The 18,412-nt window shown below is 43.1% G+C and overlaps 1 long non-coding RNA gene across 1 annotated transcript; it reads right to left on the minus strand.

Annotated features, from left to right (window-relative positions):
- Window positions 1-1,405: 1,405 nt before the first annotated feature.
- On the minus strand, window positions 1,406-2,624 carry LOC145169185 (uncharacterized). The gene is made up of 2 exons (XR_013742348.1): window positions 1,953-2,624; window positions 1,406-1,875 (listed from the first exon to the last, which is right to left on the minus strand). It is a non-coding gene; the product is annotated as an uncharacterized LOC145169185 (long non-coding RNA).
- Window positions 2,625-18,412: the final 15,788 nt, after the last annotated feature.

The following is an 18,412-nucleotide window of genomic DNA, read 5'->3' on the forward strand; positions in this document are numbered from 1 at the left end:
TGACAACTCATAAAGTTTTAAATAAATAAACTCTACCTTCCCCGACCCTTTCCACCCCTAAAACGTCAACGACACCAGCACGGTCAGCCACCAACACCATCGTCTCCCTCACCTCTCTCATTATGTTTATACTTATAAAAGGATGTTATAATTGCATGATATCACCAGTAGATCATGTAGGTTTTTTTGTATATACGATTGTGTAAGTTTTGATGACTTAACCTATTATTAACAGTAATTGTTCGAATTGGATCAAATTTGCGTTTGTTTTCTGCTTGTGTTGTACATCTTGAATGTATATGATTCTGTATTCAACAAGCATTATAGGACAAACTTGTATATGTGACAATGAACCTAGTTTAATCCTTGTATATAACATTGAGAATGATATATGGGATTGACATTCAAGTTGTGAAAAACTTGTATCTGAATAAATCTTTAATTCTGATACATGCATCAAATTTGATGCTTTGGCACCATAACAGGCTCTGTTTCTATTGCTGATTTGGAGGTTGAAATTTGTTTTGATAATATCATTATTATAATTATAATAAGCCTTTTTGTATAAGATATAAACTATAGATATACTCTGAGCCTTATTCCCTTTTTCATTTACATGAACTAGTGACAGGATCAAAGGACGAAAATGCCCTCCTCAAGTAAGCTTAAGGTCTCACCTTATTCCCTTTTTCATTCTGAATCAAGACTGAAAGAAATCGAAGGATTTACCAAGTGGTAAACGCTCAATCCATTCATGTTTTATTTTCACCTAATTTCTTGTTTGTGTGTGAAAAATAACTACGTTTCTTTATCTTAAGTAGTACAATTATACATGTTGTTTTAAGAAAATAAATAGCCATGATCCTTGACTCTATTCTATGACTCTTGTTTTCATATTACAATTGAAATGGATAGAAAATTTTTCATGCTTGTAGATTGTAAATGGAGTATCGCTGATTGGTTCTCCAATTATGGCTTGGTAGGACAATTAATGTAATCGACATTGGTAGATATTTGTTAGACATTTGGAATATGAACAAACTGCATATCCATTTGTTTTTTTTGTATAAATATAAATTTATTATGGCAGCAAACTTATACAATTGTCTTTTCCAGGCTATTTACAATGGATGAGTCCTATCTTGAGAATCATTTGACATTGAGAGCTGTGTATGTGACTTTAATCTAAACTTTTAAAGTTTCAACTTTTTAAATTTATATGATTTAATTTGACAAAATTGTAAAAATGGTCCATGTGGTTGGCAAATTTATGTGTTTTTGGTCCAAAACGAAACGTTGGTGCATCACTGGTCCAATTTTAGATACCTTGTGTGGTTTTGGTCCCTATGGTTGTATTTTCTTGTGTTTTTGGTCCACATCACATCTAAAATGACTAATATGCCCCTTAATAATTATATTTTAATTTCTTTTATTTATTTTCTTATTCTTATAATAAAATGAAAAAGGAAAACAATAAACCCACCACACACACACACACACACACACACTCTCTCTCTCTCTCTCTCTCTCTCTCTCTCTCTCTCTCTCTCTCTCTCTCTCTCTCTCTAACCGGACCACTCTTTCTACAACCATACCACACAAACACAATTATTGGTGTTCTCCATCTTCTTCCCATCAACCCTTTTACAGATGGGTACAACAGTGCCATAACCCAAAAACTGAAGAATACATATCCATTTCAAAGTATACAGATATGAAAACTCTTCATCTTCATCAGATTTTGACGTCAATGTTAACGCAATTTAAATTCTGGCAATCATTTTCAGAAGTCCTTGAAGAACAGCAGCCAAATGAACGCCATAAACTCCGATCAACCAAAGCTTTTCGTTTCTCCACCATTCTTCTAAATCAATCCTTAAACATAGAAATGATATGAAATACACTGAAAAAATTGAATTTTTAGAAATTGATTGTTCTTGAAAACCCATTACCCAGAAGCATTTTTAGATTCCAAAATCGATGTCCAGTTCTAGAAACAAATCCAAAAATTCGATTATTCTAGAAGAGACAACCCTGAAAATTGATTGTTCGTTTGTGTGTGTATGTGTTAAAGAGGAGTTGTATACTCATCTGTGACCCCCACTGCAAATCATCGATGGGTTCAGACATGACTTTGACTCATCGGTCGACCATAAACCGTTCACCACCACTCATCGATACATTTAACTGGGATTAGGGTTGAGAAGGAGATGCAGGTGTAGATCAACAGAAAAGCCTACATCCAGATCTAAATTCGTCATCGGAGTTTGAATGTAGGTCTTGACCCAGTTTGGGTTTAAATTCTCTCATCGTCTTTGTTGATCCAGTTGGTCGCTACTTCCCCGGTGTACAAACAGATCGGTGGCGTCGTCTTTGTTGATCCAGTTAGTCGCTACTTCCCCGGTGTACAAACAGATCGCTGGCGTCTGAAGGTTATCAGGCGGCATCTAGCGGCGGACGGTGTAGGTGAATGGTGGTGGCAGTCGGGGTGTTCTTGAGAGAGTGAAAGAGATGTAAGAGGGGTAGAAGAGATGAGAGGTACCACCGGTGATGTGTGTGTGTGAGAGAGAGAGAGAGAGAGTATATGTGTGTGTGAGTGAGAGAGAGTGACAGAGGGATAATGGGATATTCTGTAATTTTTAATTACTAAAAATCATTAACATTAATAAAAAAAAACAATAAGAGGGGCATAATCGTCTTTTTAAGTGGCTAGGGACCAAAACCGATAAAAATATCCAATTTTGGACCACTGGTGCACCAACGTTTCGTTTTGGACCAAAAACACATAAATTTGCCAACCACAGGGACCATTTTTGCAATTTTGTCGACTTTAATCTAAACTTTTAAAGTTTCAACTTTTTAAATTTATATCACAAAGTTAATGATTTGACTTGAGAATTAATTGTCTTCCTATTCTGTTTCTACAGTTCAAAATTCTACTTCTGCTTATGTTGATCGAACAAACTTCTTTGGCAATTCAACGAAGGTTTTAGCTCCTCTTTAAATTTATATCAAAAAGTAACATTTGACTTGACACATAGTTTTAAAAAAAATCTATGACTATTCATCAAATGTCTAAAAGCCCATTAACAAGAAGAAAATAAAGAAGATTTTTGGACCACATTTATATTGGCTAAGTTCACTTAATGACTACTAAAGAGTAAAAGAATAAATTAGTTCTTAAAGCTTACCCAAAAAGAAAATATTGCATTTTTTTGGGATAACCCAAAATAAGGGTGTGCATTCACTTGAGTAAGCTAGATTTCAACTATAAACCTATATACATTTAGGAATAGTTAGCTCTTATGCTTTTTTTTTTAATGATATAATAATCTCTTCAACACTAATTTCTAGTATTCTTGTTGTTGCAGAGTTACAATTGGGATCTTTTCTTGTTTCTATACTTCCTTCTTATTATAATATCAACAATTACATCTTTCAAGATTCATCATGATAAGTCACCATTATCTGGGAAAGGTTGGATGCAGGTATGAAAAGTCACCTTTAATAGTAATGTACTTTGTTTTTACCTATAAGAAAAATGTACTTACATTTTACAATTGGGCATTGTACTTTTTTGTAAATATTTTGCTAGTAATTACGTGAAAAGAAAAGTACGTTGCTATTATATGTAAAGAAGATGCAAATTATATTCACATGTACGTGATTTTCAATGATAATGTTGCAGCAGTTGCCAAGGCTGCCCCACAATGAGGGAAGTACATTGAAGGTGATGTTTCTATCTTATCAATTATTACAAATAGTTAGCAAAGCAATCTCTCTGTAATTGCTGCAACATTTTCCAAATGTTCACTTGCAGGAAGGTGTTCTGAAATTGGGAGTATTAACAAGTGAAGAATTTGATGCAAAGTTTGCTAGATCTGAACTAGTATAGTTTTAAAACATGTAATGTTTGAGAATCTTCCTTCAATTTGTACTGTTTTAAAACATTTAATAAAATCATTTAACACTATTTATTGCAATAAAATTTACGACTATTTTGTAAATATACTGCTTTAGCTATTTTGGGATTGTCAAAACTCGAAAAATACACAGAAAAAAGAGCAGAGTGTAAACATGTGGGCATACCTATAGAGACGACATGTCGTCTCTATAGGTAAATGTATAGGGACGACAAATCATCTCTATAGGTGCATCTACTACCGCGATCTGATGTTGGTGTATGTCGTGTGTATAGCTTTATCTATAGAGACGACATGTCGTGTCTATAGCTGTTTCTAAGGAGGCAACATGTCGTCTCTATAGCTTTGTCTATGGTGATCGGAAAAGTACAGCGACGAACCCTTTAGAGACAATATGTCGTCTCTATAGGTAAAGCTATTGCGACGATACGTATAGCGACTACAAAAAAATCTGTTGCGACGGGGCTATGGGGACGAACGTTGTAAGGAGGACTTATCGTTGCCGCCATCTATAGGGACGACTTTAGTACCTATAGAGACGACAATTGTCGTCCCTATAGGTCTCGTTTCTTGTAGTGTTTTCCCAATACCTAGTGACATAAAACTGGAAGTTGTGCACGATCACGCCTTCGCTTTCCCACGATCATCTGAAGTACCTGAAACCATAAACTAAAACTGTAAGCCAAAGCTTAGTTAGTTCCCCCAAAGTGCCAACACACCACATAACAAACGAGCATACAAATATGAGCAAGCAGCCTGACTGGACCGTCTCACATGGCCTACAACCTATCTGGACCGCTCTACGAGCCTTCGACATGACTGGACCGCTTAGCAGGGCCTACAACCTATCAGGGCCGCTCTACGTGCCGCCGACCTAACTGGACCGCCTCGCAGGGCCTACAGCCTATCCGGTCGTCCCCAGGTGTCTTGGCCTATAACACAAAGCAGGACCGCCTCAACCCAACACAATATGTCGACATATGTAACAGATAAACATAACACAAAACTAGCAAATACAGATAATCATACAAATCTACTAATCAGCTACAAACTAGCATAATACTATCCTAACCAGTATAAATAGTCTAGTGGGTCGGTATTGGTGCCTTCGACCCACGGTACAGTGAGGAAGACTCACCTCTCAGTCTGAATGTAGTCTGAATAAATCTTTGCTCCGACAACCGGCTCTACCCGACTCCTAAATATCAAAACATTTCTCATTCTAAATTAATAACATTTTTCGCAAAAATACCCTTGGTCAAAACTGGCCAAAATTAACAAATCAACCGAGTCAACCCAGCCGAGTCAATTTAGTCCTCGTATGCGGGGCGTACTTCGGATGTACGAGGGGCGTACTCGTGGTCCGAGGCATCGGGGCTCAACCTGCGTACGCGTAGCTTACCATTTGGTATGCCCAACATGCACATAGGTTTTATTCTTAACCACTTAAGAGCTTAATACTTCGACTTTTTACGTCCAAATGCAGATCTAAGGCCAAAATACCACTGAGAGTCATAAAGTTTGCAACTTTGTGACTTTTCATGCCCATTAAATGCTTAATACAGACAATCCCAACTTCTTAACACCTAAAGACCTTCTAGAGCATGCATGGGGAGGAACTAAGCATAAAGATCTCATTTTTATGACTCAAGACCCCTCATTGGGTCTGAAAGGACAACTTATTTGATCAAGAGCATGCCATGATCAAGAATCACAAAGGTTGGGACCAAAACGCCCTAAATGGAGGAATATCTAGATCTACAAGAAAGGATGATCAAGCTAGGAGCTTTTTACCTCCTGAAGGTTGCTAGCAAGGTGAGAATCCTAGATCCAAACTCCTTCTAAGCTCCAATGGTTTTCTACCACCTTCTTCTTCTTCAAGAACACCACCAAAACACACAAATGAGCTCAAGATGCACTTTTTTTACTTAGGTTTAGCTAGAGGGACGATTTTTTAGGTAGAGGCTAATAAGGGTGAAGGTCTTGGGGCCATAAGGATGTTTAAATAGGGTCCAAACCCTAAATTTTAGGGTTCGAAACCCTCGCACGTACGCCCTGTGTATGTGGTGTACGCCCAACGTACTAAGCTCTTCACATGTAAGCGTACACCCAGCGTACTAAGTCTCGTCCCAAAATTACTAAAATGCCACTATGGGCCATTTTGCAATCCTTCTCATGCACAGGGGCCAAAATGAAATATTTCTTCATACATAGAAACTTCTTATCAAATAATCATATGATTATTCCTTGATAAAACACATCCGTTACAACTACTCTACTTAAAATCCAGAAATCCAATACCTTGTCTAACTTCCCGACATACAAAACCATTCTGAAACATAGTCAATATGACTCCACTTCACAACCTGAACCGAACGAAACCTTCTGACCCTGAATTATCTTGTTGATACCAGTAGAAAACAGAATCCCTAACCATTCATTGCTACCGAATAGACCTTTCATATGAAAACAAGGTTGACTCCCATCGCGAGTCTCACCCCTAAGTTCCAACCTAGTACATAACTCACATCCTAATAACCAAAGATTTGCATATTCATTCTATTCGAGATCTTCTAATTCTATGGTGACCTTCTACTAACTGGGATGCAGAATCCCCAACCATCCACTGAGACTGACAATCTCATGCTTGGTCACACCACGAGACTACGCCCAAGAGTCTAATTGATAAAGGCTACCCTAGCCTAACTACCAAACAGATTCGGTCCGTTGATCATAGATTCTCCCTACGCTAATAGTGATCTAACACCTTAACTAAGTCAATTACAACCGATCCCCATTCTCAAAAGCCACGCACTTACTGCTTTACGATCAATCGTTACACTATCTAGTCCACTAGGACGCTCAAGCTCGCAAATCACCCTGATCTCACCATCATTCCATCACTGGTCTAGAGGCTTACGACCATCACTTCCTGACATATGCATATCCTCGAATGCCTGAGCGGTCTGCTTACCCAAGTTAACCTAACACATTAGGCCATGCCCATGGGTTTCACCTATACTATAATAGTCAACCAGGCCTTTCCCACTGATCTCACTTAATCTACATAATTGAACGGGCCTCGCCCCGGGGTCTCACCCATTCTAACATATCCAAATGGACCTCGCCCATGGGTCTCACCCACCAGAGGGCTATACAAGCATACAATACCGACACAACTCCCACATTCCTCATTCCCAACAAGGAGTGGTTAACCAACAATAACGGTCCGACTTGACCCAAGCATGCGTTGTGATCCTCCTACAGTCCAACAACCACTCCTACAATGGTATATCTCATCCTGGTGAATGTTACGACTCCATCATAGACTTACAACACTTCCACAACAGCCTATTAACCTTGTGTATGTTATGGCTACCCCGTAGTTTTACAACACTTACACAACGACCTATCATCCTTGTGAATGCTACGCCTAACCGTAGTCTTACAACACTCCCATAACAGCCACGGGACCAACCGATGGTCTTGCTCTCCATCTACCATACAAAACCATAATCAATCATGAGTCTAAACCGCATCCGAGTATACCCCAATCAAGTGTTCCGCTCGTGCTTCGAACCCCAAAGCCTTTATCAGAAAAGAACATGCATAGAGGCTCGTCAACCTAAACAGATTCACATAGAGGCTCCTCAACCCCATAATCCCCTCATTGACCCTACAAAAGATCACAAGAGTCAACTTCAAAATATCACGGGTGATCTCCGACGAGATGAACTCCCACATCTGCTCGTCAATTGGCTCAGTACCAGCACTTGATCCTGAACCAGAACTTGAACCTCCTCCACGCGTCCTCATCACCATTCTGAAATGAAATCATACAAATGATCATATCATAACCAAAGAATCCTCTTCCCACAGGCTTCCTAGATTCTCCGCGACTTTCCTTGATTCTAGTACAGATCCTGTACTTTCAGTAGTACGGGCCCAATACTACCTTCCACACTTATTCATACTTTCCTCAAGAATCATCCTGATATCTATAAGTTACCTTCCTCAACTGATACTCCAAATACTCGCTAAACAGCGCATCCAAACCCACTAAACACTTCCTAGGCTCTCCTAGGTTCCTCACCCTACCCTGTCATCAGTTGTTAAAGAACTCCTACCAAAGTCAGCTAACTACTTCATAAATACATTTACATGTAACAAATCTTAGATAATTCTTCGACTAAAAGACTCAATCCTACAACGGTTAGACTCAAACGAGAGCTGCGCAATAGGCCCAAGTCCACTCTAACATTATTCAACCTTTACTGCATGTAACTTATCATATTCATTAAATAATTAAATCACATCAATATGAGTCCCACAAAGCACAAAGCAAGCAGCATTTGGGCATCGGAAATTCTAACCAGTGCATCACCTAATCATGCCATTCTATCCAATCATCAGATATCCATACAAACATGCAACTATAAAAGCACAAACAACAGGCATATAAAGGCATCTCTCCTAGCATTCTATCATGCAATCCTAAGCAGATCCTTAGCCCTAATCTAGCATGCAATTCTCATAACATATAACATAACATTATGTATGGGAATTATAGGAATCACTTACTTGAGTCCGGTTGATTGCACGCATCACACCCTCTTTTCCTTATAAAATTTCTTTTTAGAAACTTGTTTTCTTTCAAAAGATTACCAATTCCTCAGTTTGATTTCAGTCACACCCGAGAGTGTGCCCGAATCCCTCAAACCAAGGCTCTGAAACAAACTTGATACGTTCCAAAAAATTCAGTGTAAAATTTTCATTTTTAAACAATAAACCATACAATTAAGTTGTTCCAAAACCAATCAAAGTGATTACATCATGTAAATATCAGAGTAAAAATTATAAGTAGTCAATGCGGAAACTGTGGGGGACAGTGTGCAGTCATGTCGGACCCTTCCCTTTAGAACCGAAAGGACCTGAAACCAAAAACATGAAACCATAAGCACAAAGCTTAGTGAGTTCCCCAAAATACCACATACAACATATATGTATATAACAACACGTAGCTGTGTCAGGTCCGTATCAACCCCCAAGACTGTATCAACCCCGAGTCCATAATGACTCAATATAACAGCATGTAGCTGTGTCGGGTCCGTATCAAACCCCAGGTCTGAAACATCCCAAAAATACGGTCCAAAAATTTCATTTTTAAATCATTAATAAAACCATAGATATCCAAAACACATGTCATAACATCTCAAACATCATATATATGTATATCAAAATATCGGAGTATAAACATCCCAGGCTGAAACAAATGGTGTGTGCACTGCAATCATCCCGAGCTCTTCCCCTTGCTACCGGAAGTCCCTGAAACCAAAACTGAAAACTGTAAGGAAACTCACCTCACATAACATGCAACTAAGAGATTCGGGCCCCTCACACTCTCGGCTACTATGCGATTCGGGCCCCGCCCACACTCAGCTACTATCATATCACTTATACGGGCTGGCCTTGGTGTCGTAGACCCGTTCCTACTGAAGGAAACTCACCTCGCAAGGCTGACTGCTGAAAACTCGAGTGAGGAATCTCTAACTGCTGCTCCGGCGACTCCCCGACTATCAATTTCATAATAACACTTAATCAGAATCTGATAATCCTTCTTAGGGTAAAATGACCATTTTACCCTTGGTCAAAGTCAACGCGTGGGTCAAAGTCAACCTTCTGGTTGACCCAACTCGTCGATTTACTCCATCAACTCGTCGAGTCCTAGATCCTGAAATCGCGATCTAACTCGTCAAGTCTCCCCTGACTCGTCGAGTTTCCAGGTTACTTACAGTCGCGATCTACCGATTTAACTCGCCGAGTCCCTTCACCGACTCGTCGAGTTCTATCTAAAGCTAAAACGGGACAAACCAAAATCAACTCGTCGAGTCCCTCTATGGACTTGCCGAGTTCCCCTGTATGATTAAGCCATCTCAATGGATTAAGCTCCTACCCTTCAGATCCATGCTTCAAACTTCATTTACCCACTGGGAATACACTTTTAAGGGTAAAGTTTCCAACTTTACCCGCCCTTAGTCCTTCTTAATGGGTTTAGCTCAAACCCTAACTTCTCTAAAACATAGATCTTGGTCCACAAGCCATAATACCCTAAACCAAGGCACAATATACTAGATCTAGGCTTTGAACATCAGTTGGACACGTAAAGTTCCAAGCTTTCCTTCCATGCATGGTCTTTTAGGGCTAAAAAGGCCATATAAATTCTTATAAGCTTGCATGGGACTTTCATGTTCATAAAGTTTGCACCTTTATGCCATGGAACCCTTTCTAGATCCCAGATCTGAGATATAAATCACTTGGGACGTCCAAATCCCAAAGACCAAGGTTCTTGAACCGAAACCCTCATAAAGTGGAAGTAAATAGATCTAAGAAAGGAATGATCAAGTTAGAAACTTGATTACCATAAAATGTAGCAAATTGAGTGTAGCTTCTAGATTTACTCCTTCCCTCTTGAGCCTTCTATCTTCTTCTTCTTCCACAAGCTTCAAAAATGCACAAAGATCACTCAAAATGGCTCACACACTCAAGGAAAGCTCTAGGGTTTCGTGGATTAGGGTTTGGGACAAGGAGGTTGTAAATGAGGCCAAGGGGTAGGGATTAAGATGCTTAAATTGGGTGCAAAACCCCAAAATTAGGGTTTCACTCTGTCAGGCCTACTCGCCGAGTCCATAGCTCTTGACTCGTCGAGTAGGTGGCTGAATCCGGCGTCCAAGACTAACTTCTACTCGACGAGTCCGAGGCTTCCAAATCGTCAAGTAGCCTTTCAAACAAGAATAATTTGTAAATAAATGCGTACCAGAGTCCGGGTGTTACAACTCTCCCTCACTTGTCTTAGACTTCGTCCTCGAAGTCTGCTGCGTCTGAAAACAACTCTGGGTAGTGCTCCCTCATTTCCTCCTCGGGCTCCCATGTCCACTCTGAACGCTTGCGGTGCTGCCACTGCACCTTCACTAACTGAACAACCTTGTTCCTCAAGGTTTTCGTCTTGCGATCCAAAATTGTCACCGGTCTCTCGATTTAGTTCAGGCTGTCGTCAACCTGAATATCCTCCAGTGGCACAATCACTGAATCATCCACTAAACACTTCCGTAATTGTGAAACATGGAAAGTGTTGTGGATCTGACTGAGCTCTGCCGGTAGATCCAACCGATAAGCCACCCTGCCCACCCGGGCTACAACCCTGAAAGGACCAATGTACCTGGGGCCCAGTTTGCCCCGTTTCCGGAACCGGATGACACCTTTCCAAGGTGACACCTTCAGGAGGACCATATCGCCCACCTGAAACTCTAAATTTGAATGTCGCTTGTCGGCGTAGCTCTTCTGCCGACTCTGAGCAGTCTGGAGCCTGCTCCGGTCCTGCTGGATCCGCTCTGTAGTCTTGAGTACTACTTCAGTACTCCCCATGACTCTCTGACCGACCTCACCCCAACAGATTGGGGTCCTACACTTCCTCCCGTAGAGCATCTCGAAGGGAGGTCGGTCTATGCTGGCGTGGTAACTGTTATTATACGAAAATTCTGCTAACGGAAGATACGTATCCCAACTGCCACCGAAATCCAAAACACATGCGTGCAACATGTCCTCGAGAGTCTGTATCATTCTCTCGATTTGTCCGTCTGTCTGAGGGTGGAAGGAAGACGAGTACCCATCTCCTCGTGAAACCGCTTCCAAAATCTGGAAGTGAAACGGACATCTCGGTCTGATACCACCGAGACAGGCACTCCATGCCGTGCCACTATCTCTCGCATGTATATCTCGGCCAGCTTCTCGGACGATATGCTCTCCTGGATCGGGATAAAGTGAGCGCTCTTGGTCAACTGATCCACGATGACCCATATTGAATCTATTCCACGTGCGGTCCTGGGAATCTTGGTAATGAAATCCATGGTGATATCCTCCCATTTCCACACGGGAATGTCTAGCGGTTGCATCTTGTTGTGTGGTCTTTGGTGCTCATCCTTGACCTTCCTACACATCAAGCACCGCTCCACGTACCAAGCAACGTCCCTCTTCATGCAGGGCCACTAAGTAATCAGGGTGAAGATCATGGTACATCTTCGTCACTCCTGGATGGATGGAGAACCTCGACTTATGGGCCTCATCCATCAGAACCTGTCGCACTCCGCCCCAGTACGGAACGCAGACCCTCCCGTGCAGGGTCAACAACCCTCGGCTGTCATAATCAAACGAGACCACCTGGCCTACAATCCGTTCGCACTTCTGGCGCTCTTCCTTCAGGCCCTCAACCTGCGCCTCTCTAATCTGCTCTAGTAGTGGAGTAATCACTGTCATCCTCAAGCATATATCTCTAATCGGAGCCGTCACCGCCTTGCGGCTCAGGGCATCGGCCACCACATTGGCCTTGCCCGGGTGGTAAAGGATCTTACAGTCATAATCCTTCACCACATCTAACCACCGACGCTGCCTTATGTTCAGATTCGGCTGATCCATGAGGTACCTTAAACTCTTGTGGTCCGTGTAAATGGTACAACGAACCACGTAGAGGTAATGCCGCCAAATCTTGAGGGCGAAAACCACAACCCCCAACTCTAAATCATGTATTGGATAGTTAGCCTCATGAGGCTTTAGCTTCCTCGATGTGTAAGCTATCACATGACCCCTCTACATCAAAACTGCACGCATGCCTGTAATCGACGCGTCACAATAAACCACGAAGTCATCAACTCCCTCGGGCAGAGTCAAAATCGGTGCCTCGCATAACCACTGTCTAAGAGTCTCGAAGGTTGCCTGCTGCTCAAGCCCCCAGCGGAATGTCACCGACTTCTTGGTCAGTCGGGTCAAAGGAACAGCGATCTTGGAGAAATCCTGGATAAATCTCCGGTAGTAACCCGCTAGACCAAGAAAACTCCGAATCTCAGTTGGAGACCTCGGAACCTCCCACTGCATCATGGCATCTATCTTGGCCGGATCGACCAGAATACCCTTCTGGTTGACGAGATGCCCAAGAAACTACACCTCGCGCAATCAGAACTCACACTTGGAGAACTTCGCGAAAAGTCTCTCCCTCCTCAGTGTCTCCAGCACCTTCCTCAGGTGCTCCTCATGCTTCTCCTGAGTCTTGGAATAGACCAAGATATCATCGATGAAGACTATCACAGACCGATCCAGCATCGGTCTGCACACGCGGTTCATGAGATCTATGAACGCGGCTGGAGCATTGGTGAGCCCAAACGGCATCACCACGAACTCATAGTGACCATAGTGAGTCCTAAAAGCTGTCTTCTGCACATCCTCGTCCCTGACTCGCATCTGGTGATAACCCGATCGCAGATCAATCTTCGAGAACCAAGATGCACCCTTTAGCTGGTCAAGTAAATCGTCGATCCTCGGGAGGGGATAACGGTTCTTCACCGTTACCTTATTCAGCTCCCGGTAGTTTATGCACATCTGATGCGAACCATCCTTCTTCTTCACAAAAAGGATCGGTGCTCCCCATGGCGAATTACTCGGCCTGATAAATCCCCTGTCTAGCAGCTCTTGCAGCTGCGTAGACAACTCCTACATCTCCGGAGGAGCCAACCGATATGGTGCCTTGGCTATCGGAGCCGCACCAGGGACCAGGTCAATCCTGAACTCAACCTGTCTCTCCGGGGGTATCCCAGGTAAATCCCCTGGGAATACGTCCGGGTACTCTCACACTACCGGTACATCATCCACTGTCGCCTTACCCTTATCACGGGTATCCATAACATAGGCGACATAACCCGCGCAACCCTGTTGAAGGTAGCGTCTCGCTCTCGCTGCTGAGCATAGAGTCAATCCACTCTGCGGCCTCTCGCCCTGTATCACCAACCCTTCCCTACTAGGAGTCCGAATCCTCACTAGCTACTGCTCGCAGTCAATCACTGCCCCATTGGGGCTCAACCAATCCATACCCAGTATAAATTTATTCCCTCGTAGAGTAATAGGAACCAGATCCACTGAAAACTGCTCGTCGAATAATTGTAGTGTACACCCTCTGTGAACCCTCGCAACCCTGTGTACACCCTCTGTGAACCCTCGCAACCCTAACGGTCCTGTCATCTGGTATCTCCACATCCAGTGGGCAATCCAGCTCCCCCGGAGCTCTTACGAATCGCTTGCTGAGCTCGAGCGACACAAAAGATCGGGTGGCACCCGAATCAAACAGTACCAAGGCTGATATACCATTCACTAAGAACGATCCTATAACAAACACATAAACATAAGCAATAATCAATACAAATAAAGAGATAAGGAGAAGATACATACCCGTAACGACATCAGGAGCCGCACGTGCCTCCTCTGCTGTCAACTGGAAGGCTCTGCTCTTCGCCGCTGGTGTCTCTGCCCGGCCTTAACGGTCGTCTGTAATCCTCAATGTAGCAGGGGCGGGTGCCGCCACCATCCCTGTTGCTGCCAAACTCGGACACTATGACCTCTTGTGGCCCCTTTAATTTCACTGAAAGCAAATCAGATCAGATGATGTGATGGTGGTGGTAGCAGTACAATCCTTGCTGATATGCCCAGTTCGGCCGTACTTGAAGCAGCCCGAACTACCAGCCCTACACAGCCCATCATGCCCCCTGCCACACTTGCCGCAGCGGCCTCAGCCCTGCTGGCCCTTCCCTCGGGAATCTACCTTTCGCTTTTTGCCCAAGCCCTCCTTTCCAGATACCGACTCTGGCTTCCTCTTCCTCTCCATCTCCAAATAAATCTCTCTCTCACGAGCCCTAGCAATCATATCCTCTAGCGTTTTGCAGCTGGAGCGGCTCAGAAACTGGCGGATATCACTCCCAACATCTCATGATATCGGGCCTTCTTCATCTCGTCGTCCGCCACATACTGCGGAACGAGAAGGGCCCTCTCCCTAAACTTGGCGGTAATCTCCGCCACAGTCTCTGTCGTCTGCTCCAAATTATGGAACTCCCTCACTAACTGTTGCACCTCAATCACAGGTGCAAACTCGGCCCTGAACCTGGTCGAAAAATCACTCCAGGTCATCACATCCAAAACTGCATCATCTCCAATGGCTCTCCTAACCTCCTCCCACCAGTCGCGTGCCCTTTCCTTCAAAAGATAGGACGTAAGTCTAACCTTGTCCCCCTCGGGACATCTGCTGGTGTGGAATGCATTGGCGACATCCGCCAACTATCTGGTGCTAGCAATGGGGTCCCGAGCCCCATGGTAGTCGGGAGCTCCATAAGCTCTGAACTCCCTGAAAGTCAATGTGCGCGACCCCATCATGGCCGCCACCTTAGTGCGGAAAGCGCTCAGCTTCTCATCTAGAAGCTCCAAAATACCCTCCTTGACTGAACCAAAGATCACAGGAGTCTGATCTAGAATGGTACATGTGATCTCAGACGAGATGAACTCCCTCGTCTGCTCGTCAAGCTGCTCGGCCCATTGCCCGAGCCTGATCCCTCACCAGTGCCTGAAGTGCCAACTGGCCTAGTGCGTAGCGTCACCATACTGAAAATACACCATAACAAACATCAGTATACTCATCATATCTCGAGGGATCTAATACACTACAAGTTTCCTGGATTCATCTCAGCCTTCCTTGATTCGAGTACGGATCCTCTGCTTTCAGTAGTACGGGCCCATACTACCTTCCACATCTATCAGTATTTTCCTCAAGAACTGCCTTGACTCCACCAAGTACCTTCTACTACTACTTCTTATCTCATGCTAATCTCATCCTAGGCTTTCCCTAGGGTAATCACCAATCCACTCTCCGCCATCAGCTGCATAAGAAGTCCATGCTATCTCCCCCTAACTAGCTCGCGAATACTATTGCATATCACTAAGACTAGATAATTCTTTGAATGAGAGGTCCTACCCTACAACGGTTAGACTCAAACGAGAGCTGCGAAATAGAGCTAAACCTAACATTCTGAAATTATTTTATCCTCGCAATATGTAACTTAACATATTCGTCTACTAGTTAGTTAGAGATAACTAGAACTCCTAAAAGCACAAAGCAAGCAACATTCGAGCATCGAGTAAACATAATCAAGCATATCTCTCTCAGGCTATACCTGACTAATCTATACTAGCATGCGATTCATAAAGCTGAGATACATATAACAGGCACATAAGGCATCCTTCCTAGATCCTTAGTCCTAGTCTAGCATGCCGTTCTCATAAACATATAACAGGCACATAAGGCATCCTTCCTAGATCCTTAGTCCTAATCTAGCATGCAGTTCTCATAAACATATCGTAACATAGACTTGTATGGGTAATTTGTGAGTACTTACTTGAGCTCAGCTGATTGCATGCACCACACCCTTTTTCTCTTTTCAAAATTCTTTTCTCTTTTCTAAATCCTTTTTGTAAAAATGATTTTCTTTGAAAATTTTCATACCAACTCCTTAGTTTGAGTTCAGACACACCCGAGAGTGTGCCTGGATCCCTCAAACCAAGGCTCTGGTACCAACTTGAAACATCCCAAAAATACGGTCCAAAAATTTCATTTTTGAAATCATTAATAAAACCATAGATATCCAAAACACATGTCATAACATCTCAAACATCATATCTATGTATATCAAAATATTAGAGTATATAAACATCCCATGCTGAAACAAATGGTGTGTGCACTACAATCATCCCGAGCTCTTCCCCTTGCTACCGGAAGTACCTGAAACCAAAACTGAAAACTGTAAGCACGAAGCTTAGTGAGTCTCCCCAAACTACCACATACCATACACATAACATGCAACTAAGAGATATGGTCCCCGCCCACTCTCATGGAGATTCGGGCCCCACCCACACTCCTCTATCTAGGAGATTCGGGCCCCACCCACACTCCGTTGTCTAGGAGATTCGGGCCCCGACCACACTCCGCTGTCTAGGAGATTCGGGCCCCGCCCACACTCCGCTAGCTAACATGCATACAAGTATCACACAGACAACAAGTATATCTACTCCTATCAAGCAGTCACATAACAATACTCAAATAATACTACGAGATTCGGCCCCCGCCCACACTCAGCTACTATCATATCACTTATACGGGCCGACCTTGGTGTCGTAGACCCATTCCTACTGAAGGAAACTCACCTCGCAAGGCTGACTGCTAAAAACTCGAGTGAGGAATCTCTGACTGCTGCTCCAACGACTCCCCGGCTATCAATTTCATAATAACACTTAATCAGAATCTGATAATCCTTCTTAGGGTAAAATGATCATTTTACCCCTGGTCAAAGTCAACGCGTGGGTCAAAGTCAACCTTCTGGTTGACCCAACTCGTTGAGTTGCTCCATCAACTCGTCGAGTCCTAGATCCTGAAATCGTGATCTAACTCGTCGAGTCTCCCCCTGACTCGTCGAGTTTCCAGGCTACTCACATTTGCGATCTACCGATTTAACTCGCCGAGTCCCTTCACCAACTCGTCGATTTCTATCTAAAGCTAAAACGGGACAAACCAAAATCAACTTGTCGAGTCCCTCTATGGACTTGCCGAGTTCCCCTGTATGATTAAGCCATCTCAATGGATTAAGCTCCTACCCTTCAGATCCATGCTTCAAACTTCATTTACCCACTGGGAATACACTTTTAAGGGTAAAGTTTCCAACTTTACCCGCCCTTAGTCCTTCTTAATGGGTTTAGCTCAAACCCTAACTTCTCTAAAACATAGATCTTGGTCCACAAGCCATAATACCCTAAACCAAGGCATAATATACTAGATCTAGGCTTTGAACATCAGTTGGACACGTAAAGTTCCAAGCTTTCCTTTCATGCATGGTCTTTTAGGGCTAAAAAGGCCATATAAATGCTTATAAGCTTACATGGGGCTTTCATGTTCATAAAGTTTGCACCTTTATGCCATGGAACCCTTTCTAGATCCTAGATCTAAGATATAAGTCACTTGGGACGTCCAAATCCCAAAGGCCAAGGTTCTTGAACCAAAACCCTCATAAAGTGGAAGTAAATAGATCTAAGAAAGGAATGATCAAGTTAGAGACTTGATTACTAGAAAATGTAGCAAATGGAGTGTAGCTTCTGGATCTACTCCTTCCCTCTGGAGCCTTCTATCTTCTTCTTCTTCCACAAGCTTCAAAAATGCACAAAGATCACTCAAAATGGCTCACACACTCAAGGAAAGCTCTCGGGTTTCGTGGATTAGGGTTTGGGACAAAGAGGTTGTAAATGAGGCCAAGGGGTGCGGATTAAGATGCTTAAATAGGGTGCAAAACCCCGAAATTAGGGTTTCACTCTGTCAGGCCTACTCGCCGAGTCCAGAGCTCTTGACTCGTCGAGTAGGTGGATGAATCCCACGTCCAAGACTAACTTCTACTCGACGAGTCTGGGGCTTCCAAATCGTCGAGTAGCCTTTCAAACAAGAATAATTTGTAAATAAATGCGTACCAGAGTCCGGGTGTTACAAGGTCTGTATCAACCCCGAGTCCATCATGACTCTATATAACATCATGTAGTTGTGTCGGTTCTGTATCAACCCCTTATACATAAACATACAGTCATAT

The sequence above is a fragment of the Lactuca virosa genome, chromosome 4 (genome assembly GCF_052849685.1).
Source record: "Lactuca virosa cultivar CGN04683 chromosome 4, Lactuca_virosa_CGN04683_v6, whole genome shotgun sequence".
Lineage (NCBI taxonomy): Eukaryota > Viridiplantae > Streptophyta > Magnoliopsida > Asterales > Asteraceae > Lactuca > Lactuca virosa.